Genomic DNA, 25331 nt, shown 5'->3' with positions numbered 1-25331 from the left:
GGGATTTAGTGGAAAGAAAACACTGAACACTTTAGTTAAAATACTCACAAAAGGAAACCATGTGGTTTAGCACTTAACTTACACAGCAGTACATTAATGGTAGTTAACTGTGGTTTCTTCCATTTAGCACTTACTAGTTCTCTTTTTTTGGTTTTTTCCCCACCTCTCACTTGTATTATTGATTGAACAATGTAAGACTATTAACCTCAGTGATGGGTAAACCTCCAGAGTTTTGGGGCTTGATTCTCTCCTGCTCCTGAGCCTTATCTGGCACGGAAGAGAGGGGGAGGGAAGACAGCAGGGTGGTGGCTCTGTGTTTTTGATTTTCAGGACCACCCTGACCAAATGAGAATTAAAACTGCTTTCTAAGATCCTTAATAGACCCTATGCCAGTGAAGGATTACCGTGCATCTTGGGCATGCTCACTCCCTTTCCTGACACTGAGTGGGTAGGGACAGTAATTTGTAGGGAGTGCTTCTCTTTTGGGGGAATTTCTTGCTGGCCAATTGTGGCCAGTGTTCAGACCAAAGGCTGCTCAAGACAATGCTGCCCTAGGCAGAATGCCAGTGTGCTGGTCTCCACATAGTGGGCACCCAGTTCTCATGCACAGTTCCTTACCATAGCTGCCAAGTTTGTAAAATTTTTGGTGGGGCTCAGGAGTCAGGTGGTGAAGGTCCCCAGTGGGGATATGAAGACCAGAGCCCCCTAAAGTCTGGTCCACAAGAACTGGATTGAACTATGGTGTTAAACTTGGAGGGGGGGTAGGTAAGTGATTGGGTGTAAAGGTGTATGGGCTTTAACTGACTTCTTTAAAACAGCACCCACATTTCAAAGAGGACACCCCATGCATACATGAGTGAATGCCTGTGGCTTCCAGACTGCCCCACTCTAGGTCATTTCCCCTTTCAGGTTACAGAGCACCAAATATAGCAGAATGCGCTTCCCTAGGCTTCTAGGCTTCCCTAGAAGGACCTCCATTACCCCGAGGAGCCAGCAGCCCTGCTCAACCCTGCATTAGGGATTTGTCCCCAAGAGAACCATGTGCTGGAACTCATGAGTGAACCCCTCTGGGTGTCAGTCCAAAAGGCACTCTTGGGTCTGAGGGAGCTGCACCAGGCTGGGGAAAGGAAGGAGCCAAACAAAACAAGGGTGGGACAAATGGGGGGACAATAATGAGGGAGGATTAATTTAATCAGGGACTCCTAGTTCTTGTGTTTTGTGAAGGGGTAAATAATACTTCCCTATTCACTTTCTCCATACCATACCTGATTTTATAGGCCTCTATCATATTCCCGTACCTCCCTCCTTTAGTTGTCTCTTTTCTAAGTTGAATATTTCCAGTCTTTTACATTTCTTGTGGTATGGAACCTGTTCCGTACTCCTAATAATTTTTGTTGTCCTTCTCTGCACCTTTTTCAATTCCAATGCATCTTTTTTGAGATGGGGCAACTAGAACTGCATCAGTATTCAAGCTCTGGGTGTTCCATGAATTTATATAGTGGCATTCTGCTATTGTCTGTTCGTTTTTTGGGGGTTTTTTGCTTTTTGTTCTGTTCCTGTCCTAATGGTTCCTAACATTCAGATTGCATTTTTGACTGCCACTGCATACTAAGTGGATGTCTTCAGAGAACTATCCAGGATGACCAAGATCTTTTTCTGAGTGGTAAGAGTTCATTTAAATCCCCATCATTTTGTTTGTATAATTGGGATCATTTTTTTTCCCAGTGTGCATTACTTTGTACTTTATGAGCATTGAATTTTGTTTGCCATTTTGTTACCCAGACACCCAGTTTAGTGAGATCCCTCTAACTCTTTCAGTCAGGTTTGGACTTAACTCTCGAGTAATTTTTGTGTCTGCAAATTTTATGACCTCATTGTTCACCCACTTTTCTAGATCATTTATGATTTCATTGAACAGCACAGGTATCAGTACAAATCCTTGGGGAACCCCACTATTTCCCTCCCTCCATTGTGAAAACTGAACATTTATTCCAACACTTTCCTTTTTATCCAGTTACTGAGAGAACCTTCCCTCTTATCCCATGACTGCTTAATTTGTTTAAGAGCCTTTGATGAGGAACCTTGTCAAAGGCTTTCTGAAAGTCCAAGTACACTATATCTACTGGATCATTCTTGTCCACATGCTTGTTGACTCTAGATTAGTGAGGCATTATTTCCCTTTACAAAAGCCATGTTGACTTTTCCCCAGTTATGCACAATGTGAGTAGTGCAACCAATACTAAATATTTCTTTCCCTAGTTTTACTTGCAGTTTTCGCCATATGTTGTTTTTCCCAGCATGTTTAGTACCACCAAAATTTGTATTGGCATTGTCTGTCTGCACAAACCCCAACAAGCTTTTCACTAAGAGACTGTTTCTCAATTGTTATAGAAATTTGCACTGCACATCAGAAGTTTTTCATGGTAGAAAACTCAATAATTTTTGTGTTTACCCCACTAATTGGAAGAAAATAGCATATAAGAACATGGAATACTTTTTGTCCTTTTTGTTTGATGCATTCATGCAAAGTGTGATAAACAAGCATTTCTCTAAATTACACTGCAGTTTGACTGTCAATAATGGAGCTAATACATTGCAAATTATTGCCTCAGATTTTGTGCACACAGACAAACTTTGGTAAAGTTTTTTTAATCAGTTGTGAGGTACAATTGCTAGATTTGAAACAGTGTCTGGCACACAGAATGGAAAGCAAACAGTCCCTCCCTTGCATGTATTTGATCAGCTTCTGTGTTTTGCTTAACAAAAAATTCTGAAACACTTGGAGCTGCACACTTAGTTCAGCACCTTTGTGGGTTTTTTGTTTGAAGATGCTGAGTAATGTCCATAAGCAATTGAAAAATGTGGTCCACACGTTTGACATATAACCTGACTGTTGTCAGCTACTGAAGTCTTTTTTTCAAAAGCTTGAATTGTTTTTGTAGGTCCTCATTAAAAGAACACGCACGCTTTGGTGACATTTCTGGAGTAAAGATCGAAGTAACTTCACATGGTTGCGGCCTTACAATGCTTCGTGCCTAACATTGACTCAGGTTGCCCAGAGCAACTGCTGCCTATCGTAAATTTGACCACAAAAGATCGTTTGTGAGCACAATAAGATTTTGTTGTGTATATGCATTGCAAAACTTCTATCTATCCCATGTTTATCCTTAGTTTTGTCTCAGGAACAGCAGCCATTTGGTGAAATCCAGGGCTGGATTAACCTTTTGTGGACCTGGCACCAAGCATATTTGTGAGCTCACCGGGGGAATGATTGTAAAAGACAGGAGATCGACACAGAAGTTGTCTTTGACACAGCACACAACTGCACAGGTTTTATTTACAAGTTTCAGTTGCAGATGGAGGTGGCTGCCAGCAATAGTAGCCATAGGGCAAAAAGAACACACACAAGTATACATAATGTTAATCTTGTTTTAAACTAGATTACTGATTTTGGACATCCCCTTCCCCAAACAGATGACCCTGAGCTGGCAGACACCAATTTAAAACTTGTTTAAACTTACTCATTCCTCCACATGCAAAGATTAGAAAGTATGATATAAGGTGCCTGATCCTCAGCAGTGCTGTGCATTTGCAAATTGATTTCAATGGGAGCTACAGATACTCAGCACCTCTCAGGACCGTGTTCTAAGTGTTAAAAAAAATACAGGAATTTTGGAATCACGTGTGGTAAAACAATACTGGCATCATTTTCTGTTCCAAGAACAGACCTTTCCTAACTCCCTTTCTACTAGCACCAGCAAACACTGATCAGTTTCTAGTACTCAAATAACACAGTACAAATAGTCTGGAAGGGAAGGGAAAAGGGGAGCAGGCTTTTAGTTTAATGATTTCTGCAAACTGTCCAGCATCTTTCTGATCTACTCATGGGCAGAAGCTGGAAAACTGAGGAAATTTTTAAAGGGGAGGATCAGTCATTAATGAAGATGAAAATACGATGTAACCACAACTAGTCTGCAATCCACCAATTTTGTAAGTGTTCAGTTTGTAAACTAGTTCTTTCATGTCCGTTTATTAGCTGAAATCCAAACACTACCCAGTAGTCTAAACAATATTCCTTTCACCAGCCTCCATTTCAAACACTACATTTCTAAACTGTACACTAGTACATAACTAGATTTCCTAGATTTTAATACCATACTGTATACTGTAGTTTAGCACCTTACACACTGAAACCATATATACTGCTGTTTCCAAGTATCTGTAGTATTGTTAGTGATCTGTCACATTTTCAACTACAAGCTTTACTAAGCATTGGTTTACGTCAAGCTGATACACTAGCTTCTATCAAGCCTCTAGAAAGTGTTGCTTTCTCTATTAGGCAATGTATAGACAGCTTTTTACCACAGCAGCATCTTTAACCTGAAAAACCAGACAGACCACCATGCGTGAAGTATGTGAATATCAAAAAACGCAGATTTTACAGATTTAAACCTATGAATAATGGGTAATGTCCTTTAATTCTTGAGACTTTTTTTTTTTAAAAGAGTACTCCATTTAAATTTCAGGTTCTCAGTAGGAACAACCTGTTGCTGCTGATTTGCCAAAATTGCTGAAGTAATTAATGAGACTAAATAAGCAGAGTGACTGCCAATACAACCTCTAACACAGACTTGTAAAATTCTACTCATCCTGGTTAAGTAATTTTGACAGACCAGTAAAATATTGGGTGTATTCATATTTTGCCTGAGCTAATAAGTTTTCATAGCCATTTTGCCAGGCTTCTCTAAAGAAAATTTGTCAAATATATACCTGCAACCTCTAAAGATGCAAACTGAGATCTAACATATTGATTGTGTTTCTTTGAAACCAACCAGCAATGTATCCTATGTCTGACCTGAAAACAAACAGCTGGTAGACAGATTGATTAAAACAGGAAGCAAACATGTTCAAGTTTATATGAACAGCATTCTCCTGATTGCAAATAAAAGTGAAGTTTTCAAGAACTTCGTTAGTTTATTCTCTTTAGACCCTCCAAAAATGAGTACATCAGTACAGCGGACTGTACATACTAGAATCATGGTTGCCTGACACCTGAGATTGGCTTAAAAATCATGACATGTTTTAAAAAACAATATATGTTGGATTCTTTTTATTTACTTTATCTTTAAGGCTTGAGGGCAGCAGTTTGCAACCTTTTTCTTTCTGAGCCTCCCTCTCTCCAGCAACATGCTATAAAAACTCCAGGGCCCAGCAGGGGAAGAGGGGCCTCGGGGCTCTGGGCCAGGGGTGGGGAGAGCATAGGCATAGCATGACTTCTATTTTGTGGGGGGCAGGGGCCAGTGGGGCTCGAGCCAGCTCCACATGGCGGGGTCCAGGAGGGAGTACCATCTCCACCCCCTGATTCACCTCAGCAGGCCACCCAGACTGTCTTGGTTGTCAGGGGGACGGCATAAACAGAAATTATAACTCAAAGGTGCAGGGGGCTCAGCTGAAAAGGTTTGAAAACACCATAGGGTGCAGGGAGGGGGTCGCTCAGGGTGTAGGAAGAGGGGTAGTTAGGGGCAGGGCAGGAGCTCAGGGTACAGAGAGGGGGTAGCTCAGGATGCAGGGAGAGGGGCTGTATGTGGGAAGGGGGGTAGCTCAGGGTGCAGGGAGGGGGTAGCTAGAGGCTGTGTGCCAGGAGGGCTCCCCTGCGGTCCCTGTTCCCAGAGGGCTGTGCCAGCAATGGAACCGGGTCCCCCACCCCAGCGGCTCTTACCGGCTGCATGAGCAAAGGGGGCTGGTAGCTGAGGAGCAGCTTCAACCCCCTGCACCAGCAGCAGCAGCAAGAGAGGAGGGAGCACCATGGCTGCCTGCTCCACGGCACCAGTAGTGTTGCCAGGCATCTGGTTTTTCAACCAGAACGCCCGGTTGAAAAGGGACCCTGACGGCTCCGATCAGCACCGCTGACCAGGCTGTCAAAAGTCTGGTTGGCAGCACAGCGGGGCTAAGGCAGGCTCCCTGCCGGCTTTGCACAGCTCCCAGATAGGGTTGCCAACTTTCTAATCGCACAAAACCGAACATCCTAGTCCTGTCCCTTCCCCCGAGACCCTGCCCCTTCCCTAAGGCCCTGCCCATGCTCACCTCATTCCCCCTCCCTCACTCACTTTCATTGGACTGGTGTGGCGGTTCAATGACAAGACAGAACACAGCTTTTAGCAAGCAAGCAGGCTGGTCTCTAACGGGCTTCTGCCTGTCAGCTTTCCACCTTCCCCTTTATTCTCTCTCTCTCCCCGCGCCTTACATTCTCCAACAGATAAAAGGAATACACTGGCTTTGTTTAACATTCTTATTTACCAATTTCTATCTACTGCATTCCTTGCTCTCGGGCCTTGAGCCCAGTCCTGGGAGGCTTCCCACGATACATATCATCTTGGCGAGATTCCAAGGTTGATGCCCTTGGATGGAGCAGTGTGTGCACTACTCCTACACAACACTCCGGGTGTGCCCTGAATGTTGCCAAGCGCATAAACCTTTATGAATCCTACAGACTGGGGCAGGGGGTTGGGGTGCGGGAAGGCAGGAGAGCTCTAACTGGGGGTGCAGGCACTGGCGTGAGGCCAGAAATGAGGGGTTCAGGGTGTGGGAGGGAGCTCCAGGCTGGGGCAGGGAGTTGGGGTGTGGGGAAGAAGTGAGGGCTCTGGCTGGGGGTGCGGGCTCTGGGCTGGAACTGGGGATGAGGGGTTTGGGGTACAGGAGGGGGCTTGTTTTTTTGGGGGGGGGGGGCTAAGTGCTTGGGCAGGGTGTTGGGGCTCAGGGTTGGGGCAAGGGCTTACCTTGGGTGGCTCCTGGTCAGTGGGGCTGTCCTGGCACCGTGCTGGTTCTCAGTGGAGATGCTGTTGGAGTGCCTGCTGGAAAGAGTGGGGTTGCACCCCAGAAGGAAAGACTGGGGTGGCTGTCTTGGCAGGACAACAGAGGAGGACTGACAGAGTCTGTGTGGGGTGGTAGATAATGGAATGAGGTATGTTATATTAATGCCCCCAAAGAGATGTGTATTTTAAGGACTATTTGCACTGGGGTGATAGGGATGATAGTTTGGCACTTTTGGCACAAGATTCCATGAAGTTACTGGGGATCCAAGAGGGAACCTGAAATGCAGAGCTACAGTCAGGGCTTCCCCAAGGGCAGCATATGATAAATAGGGGAGCACTTTTGAATCCATTGGTAGAAGGCAGCAATTAACATACACACCACCATGTTCATTAGCTTGTCCTCAGGATTCACAAATTTTGCTTCTGACTCTTGTGTAACAAATCTGTGACCATTTGGAATATCTTTGTTGACCTGATGTGGTATCTCATGGCCAATAGGAACATTGTATAGACAACAGGGATAGACTTCATATCCTCCCACTTTGAAAGCTCTGGTCTCTGCCACTTGATCTCAAGGAGCATCTTCATTAGTTAGCAGGATAGGCCTTATTCAGTTGTCCGGTCCTGATTGCTTCAGCTGATGGAAGTGTCAAGAGACACGTGCATGTACTCCGTGACCAGATAACTTGTTTTAGTTGTCAGGCAAGTCTTGTGTTATAAAGATTTAAACTTTAGCAGGACGTTAACAATTGCCACACAACCTGCAGGGCTCTGTGTAGTACTGTTGCCGGCACCCAGTGCCAAGAGGCTGAACAACAGCTTGAGTTGGTTCGTTACCCGGTGTGCTACACCCAATAATCACAATGGGGTAGAGAAGCAGAAAAGTTTATTTGAAGCTTCAAAAAGGTACAGGGAGATTTGAATCTCAAATCCTGTACACAGAGCAGGAAGTTACACAGGCTTTTATACATCCTTTTCCCCAGCATACTTATCCAATAGCAAGCTGCCCTAAGTATCCATATAGCCAGCCAATCCAGTTCCCAGCTAGTTCCCTGGTTCTCTGTATCATTTGTTAAACCATACATAAAGCTGCTTTATTCAGCATTGTTCTTCCATATCTGCCCTGTTTGGCCTTGCTTAGTTTCAGGCAGTCTGACTCTGCAGCATATTGTTGCAGATTCTCAGCGTAACTGCTGTGTGTGCCTCCAGGCGGGGGGCCCAAGGACACTTGGGCCTCGTACGCAGAGCTGCTGCGAGTGCCTCCAGGTGGGAGGGGGGGCCAAGGACACCTGGGTCTACTGCGAGGGGGCTTCATCGACACTCGTGGTCTTCTATCCCCTCGAGTTACCTAGTGGCCATGCCCCAGTGTCCCCAACAGTACCATGCCGCCTATTGTCTCTCTCTCTCTCACGTAGAGACAGGAACCAGTTGAAGAGAATGAGACAAGAAGAGAACAAGGCTAGATTATAGCAACATCAGTACTGTCTTTGCTGTGCATTACAAACTCTTTCTTGTTGCTGGTTATCCTAAAACCTGCCTCTGTCACTACTGAAATACTTGAAGCTCCATTCTCCTGAATTTTGAAACTCCCTGCCAACTTACATAGATAAAAGACCTGAGAAAGCATTCAGTTTGCACATGGAAAGGATACCAGGATTTAGGCAGAAACATATTCCCTTCACATAGCTTTGTGTCTGTAACATGCTGATTTCGCTCTGCTGTAGTCATCACTACAATAAAATAAATGTTGTAACCTGATTTTGCAGGACTCACTGTTCATGGAATGCGGTCTGTGCTCTGTTCACTTCAGATACCTAAAATGCATGCTGATGTAGATTGAATTCTGTTACCCTTGTTTTGATAGTCATCCCTTTTTGACCCGAGTGGGTAGTCAAAGTTTGGGGACCCTGGGGATATCCCAGTTAGGATTAGAAATTGATGATGGAGTCTGGAATTTTCTTTGATGCAATCATGTTTATTTACAAGAACTAGACAAAGTCCTGGCTCTCTCAATGCAAGAGGAACCCAGGCAAAAGGTGCAGTTTCTTAGCAGACCCAAGCTTCTTTTCAGCCAGCACCCGCAACCCAGAAACTCTCTCTCAATTTCTCTCAGGTCCCTGAGAGCTTACAGGATTTTGCTTGGATTTCTTCAGGCTGCCTCTAACTCCCTCTGGTTCAGTCTTCTGTCTCTCACATAACCCCTTTCCCCATCACAATAACCAGTGGAACCTCCACCCAGCTGGTGTTAGTTTCTGGGCACGCTCTATTAAGCCTTATTTTAGGTGTGGCCCCTTAGCTGTCCCTTACAACTATCTTAAGTGAAGGGTATGTTCACACATCACTTTTAATGAGGTTTTACTCAGCTCATAACAATATACTTCCTACATATTATGTGTTTCCTCAGAATAATATACTGTAGCTCTTCCGACAATGGCAGCTAGTTATCCTTCATGAGTATTTTTAGCAAGTGCTTTCCTCAAGTATACATTTTATCCTGCCTTCTTATAGCTTTTAGCTCTGGTAAAATCCTGTTCTATTGCGGGAGGGAGGGGGAGAAGCGTGTCTTGATGATGTACACATGGAGAGCTTTCGGTAGTGGATTACAATTGGAGATATAAACATGTCACTTATTATTATTTATTTGTGGTCTGGGGCTAGATTTAAAAAATAGGAGGGTGGTTTCCTCATTGAATTTGGGCTGAATGCCTCCTGGGTTTGCAAAACCAATACATCAAATGTTTTCGTCAGCCAGTCTTTTCAACAAGCCTGCAAGTCTGGCAAGTCAAGTGATCTTGATGAGTTGGCAGGTTTTCCTGAAGCAAAGGCGGGTAGCTGTGGGCTCAGATAGCTGTAATATCAATGTGTTCAAGCAGTACAATTTGTATTAGAGTTCAAAATATGATTATAGTGGCACCCACCACGGCTGTTCTAGCTATGGGTTGCCTGGCATCAGGAACATAAGAAATTACAGGCATAGAAGAAAAGTTGGGGGAGCTTGTCAAAGTCACAAATGAAAGTTGGGTGCAAAACTACCATTGACTTTCAATAAGAGTTAGGCATCTAACTGCCATTTTTTTGCACATGCAAATCTTCCCCTATGTAGTAGTCAGCCGATAGATCAGAATGACTTAAATCACAGAAAAGTCACACACTTGTAACTTTGCTTACAGCCTATTACCTTGCAACCAACTTTTTTCATTTTATAAAAGGGATCTCCAGCAGCTAATATCTCATATCTAAATGTTGCAATAGCTAGACAAATTTGAGGCCCTGATCTGCAGCTGAACCTGTATCGTGGACCCTTGAGCCCACACGGAGTCTCATCCTATTGGAGGATCAAGGCTTAGGTGAATTAAGGATGAACAGACAGCAGAAACATTTTCAGAAATTTTTTTTTTAAATTATTTTTTAATCTTCTGCAGTTGTATGACAAATTTAAAGAATGGGCCATTTTTACACTAAAATGACTTTCTTTCTGAAGGAGAACACAGGAATTCTTTGAAAAGACTAGCTGTCTTATCTTTTTCTTTTCTATTTATACTGGCTAAAATTCTCTACCGATTTTTTCATTCATTCTGGCAAGAATCGTTGCTGCCTCTTGTCTGAAGAGCAAGTGCGTTTAGGAAATATAAATGTTAGGGACACCTAGTACCCAAAAATCTAAACTTTGGGAGTTTTGAATTAAGATATAAAGCTGCAGCACCTGAGAATTTGTCTGGTCTATTGCAGAAAAATTGGAACCTGTTATATCTGTGAAGGTTTATTATTTTACCAAATGATTAAAAATGTCCTGCTGGCCATTATGAAGAAGACTTAACCTAATAAACTATGTTTTTTCACTCAAAAATCAACTTGGGGGGAATAGAGGAAGAAGGGAATTTGAATTTTGTTAGAAAATATTTGCCTGTGAAGAAATCTTGTATGACAAGTTTTATTCCAGAGCAAATGTTGTAGAAAATATGATCCTGTGGAAAATGTTTCTTGTGTTGATAGTGTTGGCAAATTGACTCTCTAAAGCACTGAGCATTGGCTTAACTCTGCTCTTTAAATTTTACCATTGACTTCAGTGGAAGCCAAGTTAGGCCAATACTGAGCACTTCTGAAAGTCTTAGGTTAGGACACACAAAAATTCTGGCCCTTCTAGTTTGAGACAGTTCAGGCTCAGTATTCTCTATTTAGTACTTTTAAACCCTCGTAGTCCCTGTTCATTGGTTACTGTCCCTATGTCTTCAATCCGGCAGTCAAATCTGCATGATAGATGCCCAGACAGATCTCAAGTGACTTCAGTGGGATTCTTCATGGGCAGAACTGGGGTATAGGCACAGAGCAAACAGGATGCAGTTTTGATTGACGAAACCCTATAGTGAGCATGGATAGTTCTCAAGTACTTCTTGCACAAATATTTTGAAACATTTTGAAAGATCTTGCATTGTGCATGAAATATAGCTGTCATCTTGAATTATGTCAAAAAGAATCTTCATCAGGAAAAGGTTTTATTTTAAGATTTAAGAGGGCTTTATACAAAAATAGTTTGAGAAATTAAGGAAGGTATCTAATTCTACAATGTTTTGTTAATGGAAATTGTAAAGGTGTTTAAATTTATTCAGTGTAATTGTAACTAGGAGACTAGTGTTTTTTTTTTTATTGTATCTGTATGGATGTTTCTTATGTAAAATAAGAGACTTAAAATTATCCATTGTACATTTTAGATTTTTGAAAGCATGCAAGCATAGTTTTCTGCTTATATAAATAGCATTAAATATATAAATTCATTAAATTGTCATGTATGAATTAATACAGTAAAATAGCCTTCTGGCTGATATTCTCATGTTTTCCGACATTAGTAATCTATTTTTATATTTCCTCTGCTGTTTATTAATGACAGCATGCATTTTGTATGAATGAGTTTTCAGCTTAGCTTTAAAAGTGGTCTTGAATTTTTGGGAAGTTTTAGCATAGATTATAATTGTAGATACTTTTGTATCAGGTTAGTACAGTCCAAGGTAAAACAAGACTAATATAATCTTAAGGGCCATATCCCCTTTGCCTTTCTTACCTTACATGAGTAGCCTAACTGGTTTTCAGTGGGACAACTGACATACAAAAAGCAAGATTTGATCCTGTCAGTGTAAAATGGCATTCAAAGTGGTTAGCAATACAGTTTGTACACAGCTTAAGCCCTCCAGTTTGACTTTTCTGCACTCTTCTTACTCTTTTGGGGGCCTACAGTCTTTTCTTGAGGACCCTGACTATGTTAAGGAAATTTGCACTGATACAACTGCACTGATGTGGTTGCACTGTTACAAACTCCTAACAAAGTAGTTACACTGGTGAAGTAGTTACACCAGTGCATATTTTGTTAATGTAGACAGGACACAGGTCCCTGCAATTGTCTAATGGTCTCCTCAGCTTGCCTTGCTTTGTCCACCCACACTGCCCATGGAGGCCCTGACTGACATGTCAGTGCTACTAAATGTTTAACAATGAAAATAAGGGCTACAAAACTGGGCTACAACATGCAAATATAGACTTTGATCCTGCTCCCATTGAAGTCAAATGGGATAAGCCTTATAATGGAATTGATTTTTAAAAAATCTGTGGAAGAAAATACAAGTTACAGAGCAGTACAAATCAGTGTGGTGAAGTGCTTCTGTTCTCTTGACTCCTAGAGCAGAGAGTGATTATTCACGCTCCTCAGCAAGAGGCTAAGAAGCATAATCTGTCAGGCTCCCTTTGTTTTTTATTTACAAGGAGACTTTAGCTCCTAAATTTACCTCTCTTAAACAACTGTGTTCCTTTGCTGAAGGACTGTCCTCTACATTTCAAATCTCTTTCCCCCTCATTTCTATCACACTGTCAATGAGAAATGTAACTTGCCTGGGGTGTTCTCGGGTCATACATGTGAGCCTTCTCATGTGTAGCTGCATGCCGGCCAACAGAAGAACAAATTAGCTAAAATGCACTATTCCCCAACTGCGCTGACATCTGAAAAGTCTCTTTGTTATCACTCAATGAAGATACTAGTAGAGGTGTGGAACTATAAAGCTTTTTCCTCTAAGACCTCACAAGAGTTGCTGCTTTCCTGCACTGTGCCCTCTCCAGTCTCACAGGCCAATCAGTATTTCTAATACATTTCTAGAGTGGGTTATTCTGTAGTGTCTTTCATATTTTAAACTATGAAATTTATGCTTCAGTTTCAAGCTGTGAAGAAGAAACAGCAGTTGAGCAGGAGAGTCAGAAGTGAGTAGCAGAGAAGAGGAAAACTGTGTAGGGAAGAAGCTACAGGAGGAAAGATTGTGAAAACCTTTGGAGGCTGTAGTGCCCCAATACAGGGGTCGATTTTGCAACCAAACTATGGTCAAGGCCGCTTACCGGAGCAGGATCAAAGGCAGTGGTGAGCTGAAGCAGCACCAAGGTAAGCAGAGTTTGTGGCAATTTTTCAGTGCATCAGTAATCATGATATGACCACAATACTATCGTTCTTTGTATTGCAGCAGCACCGAGGGGCCCTGAGAAAGGACTAGGACTTCGCTGTGCTAGATGTTGTACAAACAACAACAAAAAGTGTCCCTACCCCAAGGAGTTTATAATCTAGGTCTTGTTGCCAGCATTCTGTTCCTTCTGTGGATGCTGCTGAAGTGTTACCAGCATTGAGCACTGCTAGCACAGTATTTAGGGAGCACACCTGCACTCTGCCTCCCTGCATAGGTTCTAGCTAAGGGGTGGTTGCCAAGATCTTCCTTTGCACTGAAAGGGGCTGCCTGAAGTAGCTGCCTTGCCATAAAATTAGCAGTTGTTGACTGGGTGTGGGAGATATTAATTTGAACTGGCTTTTTAATGGCAGTTCTAAAGCAGGCAGGGATTAAATTCCCTATCTACTCTTACACATATGTATCTGCTTTACCTCTGTCACCTTAACAAGTCTTAGTAACTATCCTTCCACCCACACCAATATGGAGTGGCAGAGGCTCCGTAAGGGAAGGGAGCAGGGGCATGTTCCCTATGTAGTATGTTATATGTGCTCAGTGATGATAAGAAGAAAGGGTAAGGATCTCATAAACAGAACTGTAGGGCTCATCCAGAGAGCTAGTATTATGATCCTGCCATGATTACAGGCAGGGATCCTGTTTTCCTACTGGATATATTTGTACGGTACCAGGCACAATGGGACCCTGATCAGGTTTTGCACATTTGGGCCTTACCATAATATAAATCAGTTATTTTTTTGAGGCGTTCAGCTAACGTACAGATCAGCTTATTCATTTGTGTGTGTGTGTGTGTGTGTGTGTAGTTCACTAGATTGGAGACAATATTTATATAATTAAATCAATGTATTATATATACTTTCACCATTATGGGGCTAGCTGCGTCTCTGTTCCTCTGTTTGGTCTTTCTGAGAACATCCACTTCAGGTCTTAAGCCACTAGCCCTTCCCTGCTCTGGGGTGGAATCTTGCAATTCTCCTACTCTTAAACCAAGGCCAGGGTCAGACTACTCTGTGTATGCCAACCACTCACCATCATGCAGGACCAACTGGGTTCTGGGCACCCATTTCCTCCTACTGGGGACAAAATGACAAGTGACTGAATATTCCCAGACAGCCATGTTCTTGAAAGGAAACAAGCAAATTTATTTGGAATTAAGAACAAAGCCCCTCTCCCTAGTGTCTTTGTTCTCCTGGAGGCTTCGGGTGGGCTTTGGCCCCAGGTCAAACTAGTTCTCTGGCTGTCTGGGGGACTGAGACAAAGTAATCTAAGCTAATCATTCTGGCATTGTCTCTTAATTACCTTTAAGTGGAAGCTGTTAGGTCATCTTCTTGAGCCATCCCCTCCTTCCTGTCTGCAATGTCTCAGACGCACCATCAACCTCAGCCTGGACCAGTCCACACAAGAGATCCACTTCCTGGACACTACAGTGCTAATAAGCTATGGTCACATAAACACCACCCTATACCGGAAACCTACTGACTGCTGTACTTACCTACATGCCTCCAGCTTTCATCCAGACCACACCACACGGTCCATTGTGTACAGCAAAGCTCGAAGATACAACTGCATTTGCTCCAATCTCTCAGACAGAGACAAACACCTACAAGATCTCTATCAAGCATTCTTAAAACTACAATACCCACCTGCTGAAGTGAAGAACCAGATTGACAGAGCCAGAAGAATACCCAGAAGTCACCTACTCCAAAACAGGCTCAACAAAGAAAGTAACAGAACGCCACTAGCTGTTACCTTCAGCCCCCAACTAAAACCTCTCCAGCGCATCATCAAGGATCTACAACCTATCCTGAAGGACGATCCCTCACTCTCACAGATCTTGGGAGACAGGCCAGTCCTCGCTTATAGACAGCCTCCCAACCTGAAGCAAATACTCACCAGCAACCACACAACAAAAACACTAACACAGGAACCTATCCTTCCAACAAAGCCCGTTGCCAACTCTGTCCACATATCTATTCAAGGGACACAATCATAGGACCTAATCACATCAGCCACACCATCAGAGGTTTGTTCACCTGCACATCTACAAATGTGATATATGTCATCATGTGCCAGCAATGCCCCTCTGCCATGTACATTGGCCAAACAGGGCAGTCTCTACGTAAAAGAATAAATGGACACAAATCTGACGTCAAGAAATATAACATTCAAAAACCAGTCGGAGAACATTTCAACCTCCCTGGTCACTCAGTTACAGACCTAAAAGTCACAATTCTTCAACAAAAAATTTCAAAAACAGACTCCAATGAGAAACTGCAGAACTGGAATTAATTTGCAAACTGGACACCATTAAATTAGGCTTGAATAAAGACTGGGAGTGGATGGGTCATTACACAAAGTAAAACCTATTTCTCCATGCTAACTTTTTCCCCTACTGTTTCTCACACCTTCTTGTCAACTGTTTGAAATGGGCCATCCTGATCATCACTACAAAAGTTTTTTTTCTCCTGCTGAAAATAGCTCACCTTAATTGATTAGCCTCATTAGAGTTGGTATGGCAACACCCATTTTTTCATGTTCTCTGTGTGTGTGTGTGTGTGTATAATATAATCTTCTTACTGTATTTTCCACTGCACGAGTCCGATGAAATGGGTTTTAGCCCACAAAAGCTTATGCCCAAATAAATTTGTTAGTCTCTAAGGTGCCACAAGGACTCCTCGTTCTTTTTTGCTGATGCAGACTAACCCGGCTACCACTCTGAAACCAATCACAAAATACTTATACTGAAACAGCATACCAGTGGCAGACCAAGATATAGTATTAACAATTACCAAATAGCACTCCCATATTTGTCACAGTACATATGACAAAAACAAATCCCATGTTTGCTGTAACTTTGCCTTTCCCTTGCTCATTGTCTGTCATTGCTTCTTGTTTAATGCACAGCTTAGATAAGATCATCATTGCAGGGGCCATATCTTTCATTGCCTATAAAATATCATTTAGACTTGGAGGTAAATAAATAATATGACTGGTTATGCTGGTCTCCAATAAACAAGGTAACCAAACATCTATGAAACATTTTTGTACTACCTCCACTTGAAGACACTGGGGGAAAAAATCAATGTCTGCAAAATAGAGAGAGAACACTGCTGGTAAGGAAATAATGCCATTTTCAACCTTCTAACAGGGAATATTGAACAACACAATATAAAAAAAAATTTAGAACAATAAGAATGTACTTTACAGAATCCCTTTAAACTAATAAAGTCTAGAATCCATTAATTGCTCTTGGTGCCTATAAATCTCCACAATTTCCACTTTGCTTAAGTCTTAAACTTTCCAAATTAATTTAAATTGGAAAATCTGTTTGCCTGCTTTGCTTTACGCTCCTGCTAGCTCAGCATTACATGATCTTGTTTTTCAGTTACAAACTCTAAGCTTGTAGGACAGAAGCATGGCAGTTCTCTCACTATTAAGCCAAACGTTAAGTTCACATTTCTTCTCTTCGTATGCTCATTCCTCGCAGTCTCACTATTAACTACCAGAAAATTCTTTCCAAAAGTGAGCACGAGTGATAGACAGTGTATGATGCTCCATGACCTGAAGAAGAGCTCCGTGTAAGCTCAAAAGCTTGCCTCTCTCACCAACAGAAGTTGGTCCAATAAAAGGTATTTCAGTACCTCACACATCTTGTCTCTCTAATATCCTGGGACTGACATGGCTAGAGCAACACGGCATATGATCCTCCAAGGCAGTTTGGTCCATAACTGGTTTTCATATTAATGGTACTGAGACAGAATACATATTCAGATTCAAGTGCTACATTTTTTTTTTCATTTAAATGAAGGGGCCATGAATTTGCTTTGTGAATGTGGAGATCTGTAAGAAAAACCTGTCGTTGTCCCTACCTCCTTTCTTACCAGCTCGGACAATTTCAATCAATACTATGAAATAATAACAGCACTTCCACCGTCTGTGAATTCTTAAGGAGCTTGTTTACAATGGTTAATTGTATAAATATTTCTATTATCTGCTTATCTTCAGAATCAAAATATTGTGCCATGGTACATTTTCACTTGGGATACATGATGGAAAACATTAAAATTAAAAAGTAGTAGTAAGTATCTTGTGATTCCCTAGCCTATAAAATTACTTCCCAATATTCTGTAAATAAATCCCTCAAGAAAGCCAAACTAAACATACTCACAAAATTGTACCCAGGGTCTGAAGTTAACCCCCACATTCCAACCTTACACGCACAACTGCAGCACTAGTAAATTCCCATCCAAGTCAAACCAAATATAAAAATTCATATGGAATGAATATCCTTTACCTCTTTTGTAAAGCCTTAGTAAATGCTGCCAATTTTTGAAAAAGAAGGAAGCAAACAGCTCTCAATCCTGTTACTGAAGAGCCAAGACCTCTCTTTATACTCATACAGATTCCATGGGATTTCAGGCACTATCAGTCTATAACTGAAAATCTTATTCCCCAGTCCTGCAACCAGACCTGTGTGGGCTCATCCCTGAACCACGCTGACTCCATAGGTACAACGTACTAATACTGGCCAACAGATTTGTAAAATGTTAAGTAATAAAATCTTGGAACTATGACATATGACTTTGGTTTTTTATTGTTGTTGTATCCCTTTCCTCATAGTCCATATGGTTTATTTTATTTGTTGTGTTATTTTTAATTTTTAGCTTGGGAGCTCTTCAGGTTAAAGTGAGTATGGGTAAAATCTGGCCCTATTGAAGCCAATGACAAAACTCCCATTGACTTCAATGGGGTTATTTCACCTTGTGTCTTCCTGTATGTTTGTACAGTGACTAGCCCAATAGGGTCTGCTCCTCGGCCTCTGGGGGCTACTGCAATAGAAATAGTTCTTGTTAATAGCAATCAATAGGTATTTTAACGAAGCTCAAATCTCAATATATTTTTGGTATAGGACCAGGTTCTGACCTAATTCATTCCTTTGTAATTTCAGTGCAGCTCCACTGAAGCCAGTGGAATTGTTTCGGATTTACACTGGCATTACTGAGATCTGAATCAGAGTCAAAATATAAACAGTAGGAGCTGATGATGTGAGTTGAGCATTAACACTACATTCTCAACCATGGACAGGTCTTTTTTATGAGTGGAGAAAAAAGTACCACCAAGTGCAGAGAAAGAACAAGGCCAATTGGATGTCATAAGGTAGAAATCTGCGAGTAGGGATTAGCCTGAGTCCGACATCACCTCTGTTAGTGTTTGCTCAGTAAGAGGCAGGGTTTACAGTTGCATAACATTGTTTTGGCTTTACAGCCTGAGAATACAGTTTTGCTTTGTTCCAGGAATAATCTTAACCCTGTAAAGGTTAAATTCAGATACATTCTCGAGAGGAAAAAATTGTAATTGTAATTTGTTTGTTCTGGGAATTCTCCCCATCACTGGACAGGAAATCACTCTGACTTAAGACAGTTAATGCTTTTACCCCTGAATTAGGTAAATGCATATTACATTGAGTCACATGGAGGGCACCTACATCAAAGAGACAAATGGAATATATGAATGGCCCCCCGGGACTGACTGAGGCCTTCAGAAGGGGCTTCCTGGGATATTTATGACTGGAAAATACTTTCTGCAGCATTTGAAAAGAAAAAGAAATGTGCTGAGTATAATTAATACATTTTCCCTCCTTCCAGCTGTGAAGATAGGATAGGCTTTAACATTCGCAAAGCTGATACCATGAAAAGTAGGCCTGACTCAGTAGACTGAAGTTTCTCATTCTAAACTGCATTTTACAGATTTTGTCTTTTTTAGTAATCAACTGATGGGACTTTCTTCTCCAGCAGAAAACCTGCACTACTCACCTAAGCTGACTACAGAGCTTCCAGCTTCCTATTTTCTTTCTTGCAAAGCATTTGCCAAATGAGGAGCCCTACATATGGTTCTTGTACTCTTTTGCTAATTGATGTGGTTTCACACCATCTCAGTCACATTGCCTTGGCAAACAAGATTGCTACTAATTAATTGTTTGTCTGTTCCTAGCTATCTCACAATGCTAACATATCGAGATAACATTAAAATGCTGCTCTCATCATGGAAAAGTATATGCTGTAAAATGATCAAACAGTCTCACTAGGAAGCAGCCGTAATAAAGTTGTCAGAGTGAGAAGCAGAGCTGTGCAAATAACGGATTATTCTGTTTACTGGCAATGCTGAAAAAATAAACAATCATTTTGGATCGAACTGAAGATGCACTTTCTTTAAATGTTTGGTGAATCGAAAAGTAAAAAAAAAAATCAGTTTGCAGGAGGGGTTTGTTTAGACAACACTGAAATATTTCATTTTGATTTTGGCCATTTGTATAAGTTTTTGATTTTTTTAAAAAATAAAAGGAAATTTTGAAATGAAGTCTTCAGAATAAAAAGTCAAAATGCTTTATTTCAAAAATGTTGAAAGGAAATAGTCTGATTTTTTTGGTGGGGATTTTTTTTTTTTTTGTACGAAAACAGTTCAGTGAAACAGACATGAATCGAGGAAACATTTTGGTGTCACTGAATCTGCACTTTTTGATGGGGGAAAAAAATGAATCTGAAAAGTTTTCACCTAGCTCTAGGGAGAAGAGGCATTGCACTGAGACTGGGTTGGTTCAAGCATATCTAGGCCGCTGGAAAATGCATTTATTTAGGGGCTTGCTCATTTTGGCTGAAGCCAATGGGATTTAAGAGGATGTTTAAAATTAAGCACGTGCTTAAAAGCTTTGCTGAACTGGATCTATAGTTAATCTGGGGTCCTTCACCAGGCAAAACTCCCATTGAAATCCTCTTATTCTGCTAAAATACAGTGAAATCAACAAGAGTTTTGTCATGTCTGTCACAAATAACCTTTACCCCCTGTTATGGGGTGTACAAACACTACTCAGGCAAGGAGGGGTGAAAGAGCAGCTTTAGGCTCAGGCAGCCCTGCCCCACTGTAACTGCGAGGCATACCAGTCTTGGAGAGGTCCTTTAAAAAGGGAGAAGCTCAGTTCAGAAATGTCACATGGGAGGTTGACAGACCCCAAGTAAAAAATGAAGGGGGGGAGGGTCCTCCATTTTATGGACAGCCAGCCAGTTAGCTACAAAATCCTTTTTGGTAGCTGTTCTCTACTTGCTTTATTTGTAAAGGGGTAAAAAAGCCCATAGGGAAAAGGAAGGGAGGGGGCACCTGACCAAAAGAGCCAATAGGAAGGCTAAACTTTTTAAAATTGGGAAAAGACTTCCCCTTTGTTTGTCTGTCTGTCTGTTCTCTGGAGAGAGGAGAGACAGAGCAGCGATGCTGTAAGAAGCTTTAAACCAGGTATGAACAATCATCAAATCATACCACTTATCTGAAACCCCAGAGATGTAAGTAGATCAGGGAATGTCTACAAAGATGCAATTAGGTTTATCTCTTTTCTTTCTTTATGGCTTGTGGACTCCTCTGTGCTAACCCCAGGTGCTTTTGTTTTGCTTGTCACCTTTAAGCTGGACCTCAAGAGAACCATTCTTGATGCTTAATTATTATATTTATTCTTTTTTAAATCTAGCAATAGCCTATGTTCCAGATGTATTTTCTTTTTGTTTTTTAATAAAATCTACCTTTTTAAAGAACAGGATTGGGTTTTTGTGTCCTAAGAGGTTTGTGCACATATGTTGTTTAATTAGCTGGTGGCAACAACTGATTTCCTCTGTTTTCTTTCTCAAATCTTCCCCGGAGTTGGGGTGAAAGGGCTTGAGGGTACCCCACAGGGAGGAATTCCCAAGTGTGCCTTCCTGGGTTCAAAGGGGTTTTTTGCATTTGGGTGGTGGCAGCATCTACCCATCCAAGGTCAGAGAGAAGCTGTAACCTTGGGAGTTTAATACCAGCCTGGAGTGGTCAGTATTAACTTTTAGAATCCTTGCAGGCCCCCACCTTCTGCACTCAAAGTGCTAGAATGGGAATCAGCCTTGACACCCCACATCCTGAAAGTCCCAGAAAGGGCCAAGCTACATTCAGATGTCTGTGAGCACAGATTGGTAGGATAGGTGGCTGGAGGATCATGGTAGGACACAGAAGCTGATGTCATTCTTTATTTCTATTAAATTTTTTGTTGCCTTGAGAACTAGAACTGCTGAGAATATGAGCCCCCCTGAGGAGAAGGTAGGTAGGAAGTAGGCAAGGGAAGGTTCTGTGAATGCTGGGCCTCAGAACCAGTCCCTGGAAGCATTCCAGCTGCTTCAGTGTGGGAGCCTTGACATCATTTGAAAGAGTTCAGCAAACACCTCTTTGACTATGATTCTGCCCAGCTCAGTGGTGCAGGAGAGGGTCATGGCTTTCCAGATCATGACATGCCAACACACTGTCTTTTCCTGCTCCTGATGAAGTGTGTAGTGCCACTGTTTGTACTAGACTCCACTAGTCCTTCTGATCTAAGGGTCTGTCTACCCAGCAACTAGACACCTGTGGTTAGCCTGTGCTAGCTGACTTGGCCTCACGGGGCTTGGTCTTGTGGGGCTGTTTCATTGCTGTGTAGACTTCTGGGCTCTGGCTGCAGCCCGGGCTCTCCCGCCTCCCAGGGTCCTAGACCCCAGGCTCCAGCCTGATCCCCAAAGTCTACACTGCAATGAAACAGCCCCACAGCCTGAGCCCTGTGAGTCCAATTTGGCAGGCATGGACCAGCTGTGGGCGTCTAGTTGCTGTATAGACACACTCTAAAGGTGCAAATAGCAGAACTGTAACTGAGGGAATCCTCCTGCACACTTTCCCTACTCTTGAACATCCATGCAGGTCGATGTGATTTAGAGAGTGCCAGTTGGTCTCAGTTTCTGGAAAGAAAAATAGTGGTTCACTTGAAAAAGGATGAACAAATATTTTTCATTCTTTTTATATTAAACTACACTGACATGGATTATTGGGGTTTTAGAGTGAGTACAACCCCTTAGAAGATTCACTTCCATTTTCTTGCTTTTGTACGTATCATAAGTCAATTTACTGTGAGAGAATCTATATCATATGAAGTGCTTCTCATTAGGTATGCAGTTGGAAGGTCAGAAATCATAAATTTAAAAATTCATCCTTTGTTAAGCTAAATTATTTAAAAAGTTTAATATCTGTCACGCTGTCTGGAGTGGCTAAGGACTGAGTGCCAACCTCAAGGCAGACTGTCAAAAAGCAGGGAAGATACCCGAAACTGGTATGGTATGTTCTATAATTAGATTTCACCAAGCCAGTAACAATGTGAACTCCTGGATCACTGTAACGGAGGTAGATACGCTGGAGGGTAGGGATAGGATACAGCGGGACCTAGACAAATTAGAGGATTGGGCCAAAAGAAATCTAATGAGGTTCAACAAGGACAAGTGCAGAGTCCTGCACTTCGGACGGAAGAATCCCATGCACCGCTACAGACTAGGGACTGAATGGCTAGGCAGCAGTTCTGCAGAAAAGGACCTAAGGGTTACAGTGGACGAGAAGCTGGATATGAGTCAACAGTGTGCCCTTGTTGCCAAAAAGGCCAATGGCATTTTGGGATGTATAAGTAGGGGCATTGCCAGCAGATCGAGGGACATGATCATTCCCCTCTATTTGACATTGGTGAGGCCTCATCTGGAGTACTGTGTCCAGTTTTGGGCCCCACACTACAAGAAGGATATGAAAAAATTGGAAAGCGTCCAGTGGAAGGCAACGAAAATGATTAGGGGACTGGAACACATGACTTATGAGGAGAGGCTGAGGGAACTGGGATTGTCTAGTCTACAGAAGAGAAGAATGAGGGGGAATTTGATAGCTGCTTTCAACTACCTGAAAGGGGGTTCCAAAGAGGATGGATCTAGACTGTTCTCAGTGGTAGCAGATGACAGAACGAGGAGTAATGGTCTCAAGTTCCAGTGGGGGACGTTTAAGTTGGATATTAGGAAAAACTTTTTCACTAGGAGGGTGGTGAAGCACTGGAATGTGTTACCTAGGGAGGTGGTGGAATCTCCTTCCTTTGACGTTTTTAAGATCAGGCTTGACAAAGCCCTGGCTGGGATGATTTGATTGGGGATTGGTCCTGCTTTGAGCAGGGGGTTGGACTAGATGATCTCCTGAGGTCCCTTCCAACCCTGATATTCTATGATTCTATGAATTCTGATTCTATGATTCTTACCATGGAGTTACATAGAGTCCTTTTGGGCACATCAGTCTATCTTGCCACCTAGGCAAGCTGAACTATGTGATAAATGTTCACTTACACCAAAGGTCACAAAATATTCAGTTTGCTCTCAGTTCCAAAAGACCAGTCACTCACCCCATGTCAATTTGTTTCACACCATAGATTTCACACCGAAGACAATGCCGGTAGCCAATTCGGTAACAAACTAACTCAAGGTTTATTAACTAGGAAAATTGAAATGACATATATTTACAGGTTAAAGCAAGAAAATGTATACACAAAATTAGTTTATCTGTGATTCAAAAGGTGACAGAGTTGTAGCAATGTGTCAATTCAAAATGTCTTTTCAGGGCTAACCCATGCCAAGCAGCATGGGGATCTTTTTGCTTATGTTTAGAAATCTTTGCCCCTCAGAGTTTAGACAGTATCAAAGAGATTCAGTTTCTCCTTGTCAGGGATCTTTTCCCCCTCCACTCCAGAGTCCAAAGTGATGGGACAAGTTCATGAATAGGATTCACCTTCCTGGAGGAAGTTAGGAATGCAGTCAACAGGGCCTCTGTCCTTGGAGGCTACCCAATACCTCATTTGTCTTCGATGGGTCATCTTGTATGCTAGATGAGCACATTTACTTAATTAATACTACTTTTCCTGTTTGAGTTACAATCACAGAGGTTTACAATGCAAACACTCAATATAATTTTATACCATGGGCTATAGGTGTTTTACAAGTCAGATCAATACATGCAGCATCGTACAAGCATTTTATAAAGTCTAAACACTAAACATTCTTATCAACTTAATATATAATATCTGCTTTGACACTGCAAACATACAGAAAAGCAACACTAGTTTCTAGCTGTGCATTTGTAAGTTTTCAGTGAGGCCTGGAGCCTTGTTATGAGCTGGCACCTGGTCTGCCAGTGTCACAATATCATTCAACTGTTGGCCTATTTCAGTTCACAAAGGGTAGGTAAATGGTGGAAATGCAGAATAACAGCAGAATACTCTCATGTGCTTAATATTTCTGTTTTTATACAAACGCTCAGGTCTATTTTAAGAATGAAACCATCTCATTTTATGCTAGTCACTTCTGCCCTTGAGATTAAATGCTGATTCATCAAAAATGCTGATTTGGCGCACTGAATCAATATTGCCAGATGTAATGGGCCATATTTCTCCCTGGTAATTATTCTTTCAGTAAATTTACAACCAGGAGAACCGTGATCCAAATTAATCTCAATTATACTCATGTAAATGAAGAGTAACTCCATTGACATTATTGGATTTACACTGGAGGAGATTGGTCATTGACTGTGAGTCTAATTTAAACTGGTTATATATTGTGCTGTTTTATTTAAGACAGGGACCTTTATTATGCAAATATTCAGTTTTCCTCATTTGTGGGCTTTAAATGAATATAGAAATTGTCAGGCCAGGTCTGCACTAGAAATTTTTGCAGGTATAATAATTTAAATTAGGGGTATACATGCCCTAATTTAAATTATTATACCTGCAAAATGTGCTGACACAGTTATCCTGGCAAAAAGTCCTTTTGCTAGTATAGCTTATTTTGTTTGGGGATATGGTGTCAGCTACACCAGCAAAAGAACTCTTGCTGTTATGAATTGTGTCTCCAGCAGGGGATTTGCCAGCATAGACCTGTCCTAAGAAGGCAAGTACATTACATTGCAATATGACTATGGACACACAAGTTTTCATAAAGCCGCTTCATGTGTTAGTCATTGGGCACAGCACAGTAGACTCAGTGCTGCTGTCAGTAAAACCCATGGAGTTCCCTCTGAAGTTAGCAGGAACCTTGGGTGCAGTTATGAGAGCAGAATTGAGCCTAAGGTGTCCAGTTTACTTCTAGCCAGGAAAACCAGACAATTGTTTCCAACTGTTTTTCTGGAGAGGGACCCGTCCAGTACTTCA

This window comes from Natator depressus, chromosome 9 (assembly GCF_965152275.1).
Source record: "Natator depressus isolate rNatDep1 chromosome 9, rNatDep2.hap1, whole genome shotgun sequence".
In the NCBI taxonomy this organism is placed as follows: Eukaryota; Metazoa; Chordata; order Testudines; family Cheloniidae; genus Natator; species Natator depressus.
This window is presented reverse-complemented; position numbering follows the sequence as displayed.